Genomic DNA, 10,918 nt, shown 5'->3' with positions numbered 1-10,918 from the left:
GGCTGAATTCTCTCTGATATATCTTGTGAAAAGGAACAGAAATAAAAGGAAAAGATCTTGAAAAAACAGCACATGAAAAAGTTACATAGGACTACTTTATTTCCCAAAGAAAATTGAGGTTCTTCAGACTTTCTAGGGCACAATGGTTGGCAGATATCACTTATTCTGAGCTCTTTTCAAATGCATTTTTTTCAGTGCAAATATAGTTTTTAGTCTTCCCATTGTAACTTGTGAAAAACTAACATATTTCGGTAAAAACTGACTACTTGAATACCATGTAACAAATCACTACTTCAGCACAGGCTATTAGCTAAGATTAACTGGTTTTATTCCATTAGGTAGAATCAGGTTGCTAAACAGTTCAAGTTTTAATGTATGAACCTGGACATAAGTATAACTTGACCATATCCTGAGCAGAAATGCCTGGGTAAATTGAAAAAAATTAATCAGTTTGGCTTTAGAGGTAACTAGCTATATGTTATTTGTTTCTCACCCAAATCTTATCCACTTTAAGCTTTAGAAAATAAAAACAGAATTTAGAACTAGCAGTCTTTAAGATTTATCCCACTAAATTGATTCTTGTATCCCACTAAACAGAGTTCTTGTAAATTTTGCATTGTGCTGTTGGAATGTTGAACAGAGCTCTCTGATGGAGCACACTGCAACCTTCCTGAAGCTAATATAGATGAACTAAGATGGCAGGTGGTGTCTACCCTCAGAAGCTTATTTCATTCTCCATTTCTCTTTGGTTGAAATTTTTATTTTTACCTAATCCCTGTTCGCTCAGATTTTTCATCAGAATAACAACTTCCTTAACATTTCTGTTTTTTTCCAAAACATCACCTGGCAAATCAGTTTCAAACAACTGCTGTTAAAAGAATAAAAGCATATAATGCTTCAACTGTGTAGTCTGCTGTAAATCCAACCTCACTGAGTGATGATGAGCAGCTTTTTGACACTATGCCAGTAGTAATTTCTCTTGCCTAGACTATAATCTAGAGGAGGAACAAGTTAATAAGGCATACAGATATGTGCATACTTATAGGCTGCCAATGAATTCACATCAGTTTTATTTATTCTTTCAGTACATTGTATTTCTTGCAGTGTCAAACTGTTTTGTAAGTATCCTAGTAAAAAAGAATGAACTTAAAACAACAGGCCTATTGATTGCCATTTTAAATAATTTTTTTTCGATGGTGAGAAGACAGCCTCCTTGTTCCTATTAGTCGAATCTAAGAATTCCTCTATTTTGCTCAATAGCTGTGTGATCACAGACCATATATAGGCAGTTTCTTCACACTTTAGCGTGCTCCTGTAACTGATGTGATGGTAAGATGTACCTCTGATCACCCATGTGGTTTCTTTTCAGTGCTTAAGCAAGTGCCATGCTTCCCTTCTACTCTTGTCTCAGAGGAATCTTCAAATTCAGTCCACTCTCAGACAAATCCCCTCACCAGATCATTGCTGCCATCGTGTTGCTGCTCATCTGACCTAGCTTAGCCCTTCTTATAGCTTGCTGTTCGTACAGATGTTCAATGGTTGTACTGAACTCTTTCTCTGAAGCAAAGTATCCTTTATTTTTCTTCAAGAATATAGCAAAAAAAGAGGTTGTAAGACACCAAGATGTATATGCATTTTATATTAACTAAATACAATACTTCATCAAAACTTCTATCCTGGATTTTCCACAAAGTGGGTGATGGTTGCTACCTCTGTAGGCTCAGCCAACTCAGCCTCTCTGCCCTGATCTGCACTTTTTTTTTTTTTTTTCTTTTCTCCAAAATCCATTTATTTGGCTGCCCCAGGATGCTGAACTTGTGAAAGTAATTCATGTATCCCACTGTGGGATAAGAGGAAAGACAGCTGGGAGCAGACAAAAAGGGATGCTAAAATGGACTAGACCTCCAGCTGCTGACCCACACAATACAAAGGTCAGCACTGGCAACTGGCATAATCTAAAACTATTAACTTTAGTTCCCTCAGACTAAAACAGCCCAGGACTGGTTCATTCTTATGTCTTCATATAGCATCCATCTAACTGCAACCAAATAAAGATAAACATATTATTCCCAAAAATAGTGCAGGATATCATCTCCCATATTTTTCAGAAATAGCAAGTGCTATTTGAACCGCTTTAACAATGAAATCAGGTGCCTCCATATAAATACATGATATATGATACATTCGTTCAATTTTAGATCATTTTATGGCAACTGAACGACATTTAAATTTTTTTTGCATTCCTACTAATATCTCATTTTTAAAACACACTGTGATAGGGATTTTGTCTTCCCCTCTGCTTGGAAATTTCAGTTCAAACTGTGGATATTCCTTCAGTCTAAGTATCTACGCTTTTATAGTTGTGTGTGCATATATATGTATATATGTATAAATGCATATGTCAAACGTGAACCAAAAAAGCAAAATATTCTGTCTCTGGCCTGACTGGCTGTTTGGCTTTAATTAAGTTCATGTTTACCCTACAGAGTGCTTAGGCTTCCCAGTCAAGTACCAAGGCTCCCTGTGTTATGCAATGTACTGGCACATTAAGAAGTCAATTCCTCCTACACACAGTTCACAAAACCCAATACAACAGGTGGATGAAAGACATGTTGCGTGGGGGTGTTTTGGAAAAATGAGGTAACAACAAATCAAAGAGGTCAGTGGAAAAAGAGCAGTCAGTTTGCTACCTACCATTATTGGTTAGTTGATTTCTCTTGCAGATGTTTTGGATTTGCTTGGATCTGAAAGACAGATCTAAAAGCAAACAAGGAAATATATACATGCATTGAGGGAAAAAAAAAAGAGTAAAAAAATTACCTTCACTGAGCTAAGAATTGCATCCTATAATACTAAATTTAGATACATAAGCAGACCAGAATATAACAGCATATACAGGCACTATATATTATATTATAGCTAATTGCACCCGCTTTGTAACACGATGAACCCACAATCCTGATCACAGCCCCTGTGTGATGCATAGATGTTATAAATACCTCCTGCCACGACAGGCTTTTTTAAAATTTTCCAATCAGATTTCTCACGCTCCGCAAACAGGCCAAGCCCATCAGCTGGAAGCACTGCTGACCCAGATGATGTTAACCCACCCTGCCAAAATTCAGAAGAATCGTTATGCCCATGAAGTTAATGGCACAATATACAAAACAATTTAATTTCCATTTATTCTGCTTCATAGAATCATAGAATGGTTTGGGCTGGGAGGGACCTTAAAGATCACCTAGTCCCAACCCCCTGCCATGGGCAGGGACACCTTCCACGAGCTCAGGTTGCCCAAAGCCCCGTCCAACCTGGCCTTGAACCCTTCCAGGGAGGGGGCAGCCACAGCTTCTCTGGGCAACCTGTGCCAGGGCCTCACCACCCTCGCAGGAAAGAATTTATTCCTTATACCTTATCTAAATCTCCCCTCTTTCAGTTTAAAACCATTACCCGCCATCCTATCCCTCCCCCCTGATCAAGAGTCCCTCCCCCCTTTCCTGTAGCCCCTTTCAGTCCTGGGAGGCCTCTCTAAGGTCTCCCTGGAGCCTTCTCTTCTCCAGCTGAACCCCCCAACTCTCTCAGCCTGTCCTCACAGGGGGGTGCTCCAGCCCCCCAAGCATCTTCGTGGCCTCCTCTGGCCCCGCTCGAGCAGGTCCGTGTCCTTCTGCTGTTGGTGCCCCCAGAGCTGGACCCAGCACTGCAAGGGGGTCTCCCGAGAGCGCAAGAGCGGAGCAGAGGGGGAGAATCCCCCCCCTCGCCCTGCTGCCCACACTGCTCTGGGTGCAGCCCAGGGTACAGTTGGCTTTCTGGGCTGTGAGCGCAGATTGCTGGCTCACAGTCAGTTTTCCACCCACTAACACCCCCAAGTCCTTCTCGTTGGGCTGCTCTCACTCCACTCATGGCCCAGCCTGGATTTGTGCTTGGGATTGCCCCGACCCAAGAGCAGGACCTTGCACTTGGCCTTGTTGAACATCAGGAGGTGTGCAGGGGCCCACCTCTCCAGCCTGTCCAGGTCCCTCTGGATGGCACATCCCTTCCCTCCAGCATGTCGACCGCACCACACAGCTCGGTGTTGTTGGCAAACTTGCTGAGGGTGCCCTTGATCCCACTGCCCCTGTTGCCAACATGTCAGGCTTCATGTTAGCACATGACTGATTTATTTTAAAATAATTTCTGAATATTTGCAACACACAGACGTGTGGGATATGTGTACGCAATGTTTGTAGTCACGTCACCTGGGGCAACATCACATGTGATTTAACAAGATAGGCAGGTTTAGGGTTTGGCAAGACTTGGATAAGGAACCCACAAGATCACTGCAAGAGATAATGTTGGGTATTTGTGTTCTCAGTGCTGCTACACAGGAACTCTGACACTGTCATAAGCTGTGTGGTACTCTTCCAGAAATAATGGCCATCTCATATAGCAAGCATGAAGAATGGCTGGCTGTTCCCTCTGTGTGTCTGAAGTCATCTTCTCAGGAAGAGCAACACAATACTGAAGCTAGGGGTTTGGGGGCTTGTCAGCAATGGTTTAGTGGGGAAGAGACTGAAACAGCGAATGAGAAAAGTGGGAATTTGTGCACAGAAACTGTGAATGACAGCTGAGCAAGCTCCTGGTGCTCTGCAGCCTGGATGGGAGGACAAGCCAAGCACTGTCAGTCAGCAGCAGCTGGAGAAGAAAGAAAATAGGCAGAACAAAATGGAATCTGTATCCCTAAGTTCTTGAAAGAGTGGCCTCTGGTCAGACATGAGAGGGTTAGGAGAAAAAGAGTGAAATTAATCATGAGCCCAATACACAGCAATTGTAAGAGATGAAGACAAAAACGAAAGGGCAAGAAATCCCCTTTTCTAGCACAAAAATAGATGAGGCACAGAAACAGTGAAAAATGTAATTTCAGGTTACCTTGCTGCACTGAATGTATTAATAGTTTGATTCAGTTCTGTTATTTGAAATGAAGCCAGAAGAAAGGAAAGGGCACAAAATCCTCCTTAGAAGCAGAAAAACAACAAAAAAATCTAATTTCAAGTTACCTTGCTGCACTGAATGTACTTAGAGTTTGACTCAGTTCTGTTATTTTAAATATACATTTAAGCCTATATTATTCTCTACTTTCTCTTCTCATTCAAAACTTATTTCTAAAGACCAGTTTTTCTCTCAGGTATGTTCATCTAAGTGTTACTACAGTAAAATGCAGATGTTTATGGGTATCTGAAGGCAAGAGGACTAAAATCTGGTGCCAGGTAAATCAAGAGGCAGCAGTTATAGTGTTTTTAGTATGACAAGGACTGACTTTACAGCCTGACCTTCCATTCTGCTTGTCCCAATTATATAAAGATATTAAGATAGGAAGATGTCACCCTAAGTTAGACAATATTCTGAAACAACTATGCATTCATTAAATGAATAATAACAAATTTGAGTCTCTGCATTTATGAATACACTCGGATTAAAGTTCCTGTAGTCTAAGAATTCATTCTCAAATGACTACTAAGCAAAAAAAAAAAAACAACCCACCCACAAATAAAAGCTGAAAAGGCATTTGAAAGTATAATAATAGTAATAAGCAAAACTATGATTAAACCTTTAATGTGATTAAAGCGTTTTGGAAGGATTACACCTAAAAACCTAGAAAGCACAATAGAGCTGAGGAAAAAAAGCAAAGGAATTCAAACGTGGAAATGAACAGTTCAAGAGATGCAGCTATTTAACTCATCACTTCTTCAGCTGAAGTAAGTATGACTGCAGTATAGGCACTTCAAGCCCAGAGACTGGTGTGATGAAGTGAGAAACGCTGACGAGAGTTTGGGAAAGCTGCATGGACCACAGATAGCAGTGGAAAAAAGGACATTTAAAAAGAAGTTGGTGTTGTCCTAACGTAAAGTTACCAATATTAATGCAATCCTCAGTGCTCCTGAGGTCTGAAGTACCACAAGAATAGAGCTGAAAACCTGCTGCATCAGCCTGAGAACTGTAGCTTGTGGATCACTTTCTGGGCATGCAGCAGCCCTGCAGAAATCATCTCCCTCCTGTTTCTCCAGAGGGAGCTTTTCTTCTACACAGCTCTGCAGTGTAAGGAGCACAACCTCATTCTAAGAATACCGCAGCACTTTGTCACAGCTTTACAGGCTAACGACATTGGTAGACTGTACGATTTTCAAAAGATAACCCCAGAAATGTGTGAGATCATGCAACTGTATATTTGCTTCTGGGAACAGTGAAGTGATCCTTAATTTTTATCAAGCTGGATAAAGATTAGCTCTAGAGAGTTCATATTATGTATTTAAGATAATTGTCACTAAAATCAGATCCAACCTTCTTATACAAAGAGTTATCGGATCAGATCCTCAGCTTGCACAGATTCAGGCTGCTCCCTGGAAATCAACACGCTGCTGGGAATTAGCGTTAGCTGAGAATCTAGCTTGCTACTGTTAGGCTTAGGAGGTTCAAAATTAACTAAATGAAACGTGGGCTACATGCAAAGCATGGTATCAGAAGATCTCTCTGCAGAACAACACTCCAAGCTAAAGTCTGATACCAAATTCACCCTACATCACAGAAACATGGAAGTGGATGGGACCATCTGACCTCCAAAGTCTGACTTCCCGATGTTTAGTCCAGAGAGGTCAACAGATTATTCACTCTTCACATACCCATGTACCACAAGCTAAAAAATACTTCCCAATACCCTTCTACAAGCTTTCATCCCATAGCAAAGACCAAAAGCTATAATTTTTTCTTGTTTGTTTGGTTTTTTTTAAAGCAATGACAATAGGTCTCTTCACAGATAAGCTTTAGAAATACTCTACCTCCAAAATTAGTTACATTCTGTTCCCTGTTATTGTCTCTAATGCCCTACAGCAATCTTCCTCTGTATATATGAAAAAAGCAAAACCTAACTGGGAATATTGCTGTTGTTCAAACTGGAGCCCATATTCCCACTACTTTAGTAATAGGGTTTCTATTTGGGATGGTATGCAACACTGGCACCAAAGAAATCAAGAGACAGATTTAGTAGGACCATGCTGTGATCTCAGGCTGACAAAGAACAAGCCATAAAAGGGCTCTGCAAAGTCTTAAAAAATCAAGAAAATAAATCTTTAAAGCAATTGTTATTTATAATCTTTTTTTTTAGAACTGTATGCTAGGTTTTGTGCAACATGCATTTTTAATAATATCTGGCTTAACCATTAACTGTGTCTTTTACAAAAAGTGAATGTTGCCACTCCCTGTATTTTTCAGAAATTAATGGAATGGGATGTACCCATAAAATGATCTTTAACTACACCCATTTTCTTTTATCTGCGTATTTCATCTAATCTTTGTACTTGATTCTAAGCTGAAGATTCTCCTGAATAAAGTCCACATATTTCTAAGAACAAGCAGTTCAGATATTTCTATTCTAGTTACCACCATACCACAAGAACTGAAATAGCATCAATTAAAATTGTCATTGACCTCTTACAGAGCGCTGATATAAGTGCCATTCTCCCTGGGTCCCAGCTGCTTTTTATACAACGGGGTATTTGATTTCCTCTCAACATTTGATAGATTAAACTGTCCAATGTTTCCAATTAAAAACAGTTTGTGTTCTACAGTGGATTTAACTACTTCATTAAATGGCTCATTATGGATCTCCTCACAGCACTATTTTCAGTTCTTTCCTTCAATCTGTAAATTTTTCACTTATGGATCTAATAAAATCATCAGGAAGCTTAAATTTCATTCGTATGCCAAGTATCACAAAGATGTAATTAAAAATCATTACCACTATTCCATCTGCCACTTCTGTGCGTTGTCAGTGCACCTGACTCTCTGTGTGCAGAGTGTTAAGAAGCCTGCAAATTAATGCAGTATGAACAGAGCAAATGTCCACGTTATCTAGATACAATTTATATTATGCATTTCTCTTCCAACATCTCATACTGCTCTTCCTCAACCCAAGGAATCTCTGGTACCAGGGTGCTTTCATGGGAGCAAAACATTTCTCCTTTCTTTTTGGGGATATTGCCAGTACACTTCCTTGCCTCTTTCGGATGGACTCTCCTTCTTGGTGTCTATGTTTTGTTCCATTTAGATCAGTGTAACGTTAGATCCTTTCTGCTGATGTGTATGCATGCAGAATTAATAGACTTCATCTACTACAAAAAGATGTTGGCAGGAGTTTTGTTGGCAGCAGACAGAGAAAGCACATAACTCCCTTAGTGGCTTAGTTACCCTGGTTGCCAGCCACATTCAATATTGGCCTCAAGGTGCTTCCTCTCGACCTTTCAAGCCTTGTGGAATCTCGACCCCAGCGCGTTCTCCAAGGCAGCAATTCCCTCACCTTCCCGAGTGCCAAACAGGCTCGCTGGAGTCCTCCCTGTGCCACCAACAGGTATGCAAATGTGCACAAACGACTGCAGCTACTACCTTTCTCCTGCAGAAATGTCCAACCTGCTGTGATCGCCAGTTACACAGAGACTGTATGCAAGATTTTCTGCCCTTTTTTTCCCCCCAAATGCAGGTTTGGCATCCAAAGTTACACTGAAGTCCTTTACTTTTATGTAAATGCTATATCCAGTTGTTTGTTATATATTAAAATACAAATTAAAGTTGTCCCTCTCAGTCACACTCTTCCCTTAACAAAATAATACCAAGCTTTCAGAAACAGGTGACAAGCATACACTGATCCTGATGGCAATTCATATTACTGGATGGAAAGATTAAAAATAGTGAGCTCTCTTTAGCATAAATCAACCCACGTAATCCACCGTTATTTCAATCCAGTAAAACTTCCAGTAAGTAAACCATGGTTGTATGCAATACGTAATTCAAGGACAACACCATTTTCTAATTCTTTTGGCCCTCACATCCATGAATAAAACCGTAAGCACTCTCATTTGCTCCTATACCAACTAACAGGTCTTGATTCTGCAGTGCTTGTATACGTATGTTCCTCTTCATAGTCACAACCTGCCCTAATTAGTATCCAAAACTGTGCTTAGTAGCAAAATATTTGCCAGACTGGACCTAAGAGCAGGATTTGGATTAAAAAAGTTTTTACTTTAAGAAAATTAGGTTATATTGTGAAAATAAAACACAATTTAAAACAATTTATAGCCAGCTTTTGGCAGGAGAGGTCCAGATTCTGTTAAAGATGCAGCAGTCACCTGAATATCCTTTCTGCCCTGTGACCCCTTTGGCCTTTATGGCACTTGCCTCAATATTACCAGCAGTGACAAAACAGAACAAGTAGCAGAGTTTGCATCTCTAGCCATAAACGCATCCGTAAAACAATTGTACATAAATATGTAGTCACAATTGCATTTAAAAATACTATTTTAAGCACCAAACTCTAACTGAAGACTGTTTAAACAATAGTTAATAAATATGTTCACTAAAATAAGACATTTTTTTCTTTTTTATTTACTTTGCAGAGAACTAGCACATCAGTCCTCTAGCAAAAATGGTTTTCATAGATTTTAAGATCCTTTTTAACCAGTCCCTACTTCAGCTTCCCAATAAAAGCTCAGCTTTTCCAAATATCACCTCTTGGGAAAAAAACTCACATTGTTTCCAGAGAAACACATGGTTGTGTCTGAATGGAGGGATAGCTTGTGCTTTTAAAATCCTGGTTATACTTCACAAAGTACTGACACAGGCCTGCATTGCAGAAGGCTTATTTCAGAGCATTAAAAGACAGCATAAAATGAGAAAGCTGATCCTGGCCTCTTTTCATCTTACTGGAAAGTTTGGCTCAACTCCAATCTTCCCTCCGTTTCGGGATTAGTTAACAAACTACTTGTCAGTATAAGAAAACAAAATTATTCAGCCACTTTACCTTTCTGGGATCATTTTCCTGGGGTCTGTTTTCTAGTCTTAGTCCATGTGCCAGAGCTTTCTGTGACAGTCACAGGTTAACATAAAGTGAATGTGATAAAAACAGCAAGACCTTCACTGTAATTGCTGCTACAGGTACACTATAATTGCTACAAATAAGCAATCATTTTTATCATAGTAAAAGAAGGTGTGGTTTAGTTTGCGCTTGTCAGAGGGTCTGGAGGAGTTTTCACAACAGAGCATCAACACTGCTTTTATTTTAGCAACAAGAGCTGTTCAAGTGATGGTATTTAAGGAATGAGGTCACATATTCAAGCTGTTTAGATACAACAGTGTTCAAAGATGTCAGTCAGGCTCCAAGTAGATAAAAAGTACATCAGCTTATCAGGCAGGCATTTCTAGCACTGGTGTGCTTCTCACATTTAATAAAGCAAAGCATGCAAAGTGAACTCCAGCCCGGCACAGAAAGATGCTTCTGAAGCCCTGTATACTACATAGCACAGCTGAAAAATACGAATTACAGAACCTGATGCATGTCTCTGAGTGCCTACACTTCAAAGCTTCAAGAAAAAAAAATCAGTGTTCTTACCTGAATCAGTAGTTTTTCTCTGTATCAGGAAAGATTTCAGTAAGACAGATGTTGCAGCAGGAAATCCTAGGCAACCAAACACATTTCAATTACTGTACTGGTGAAACTTAGTCAGCAGTGTAAAGTACTAATCTGTCTGTGTAACTTCATCCAGATATATTTAACTAACATGGAAGATTTGGCCCTAGGTTTTTGGCCAATGGCAGAATATATTTGAGTGTTCCCATGCATCCACAGAAAGACCAAAATCTACTCCTTTAAGTATTTCATTATGCAAAAATTGGGTCAATGGCTGACACGGTCTGAATGTAGTTGGTATAACTGTAACCTCAGCAGAAATTTGCTTTATCACAACTAGACTTAAATTTGATATTTTGTAAAAAAGACCAACAAATTGTTGATAGTCAAGTGGTCCAAACCTGATTTACCATATGCAATTCAACTGAAACCAGCAGGATTATAAACACTGATACCAGATTTTATTTGGCCCACAACCTTTGCAATAAA

This window comes from Strix uralensis, chromosome 3, assembly GCF_047716275.1.
Source record: "Strix uralensis isolate ZFMK-TIS-50842 chromosome 3, bStrUra1, whole genome shotgun sequence".
NCBI classification, from domain to species: Eukaryota; Metazoa; Chordata; class Aves; order Strigiformes; family Strigidae; genus Strix; species Strix uralensis.
The sequence above is the reverse complement of the archived record's forward strand: the minus strand, read 5'-3'. Positions refer to the sequence as shown.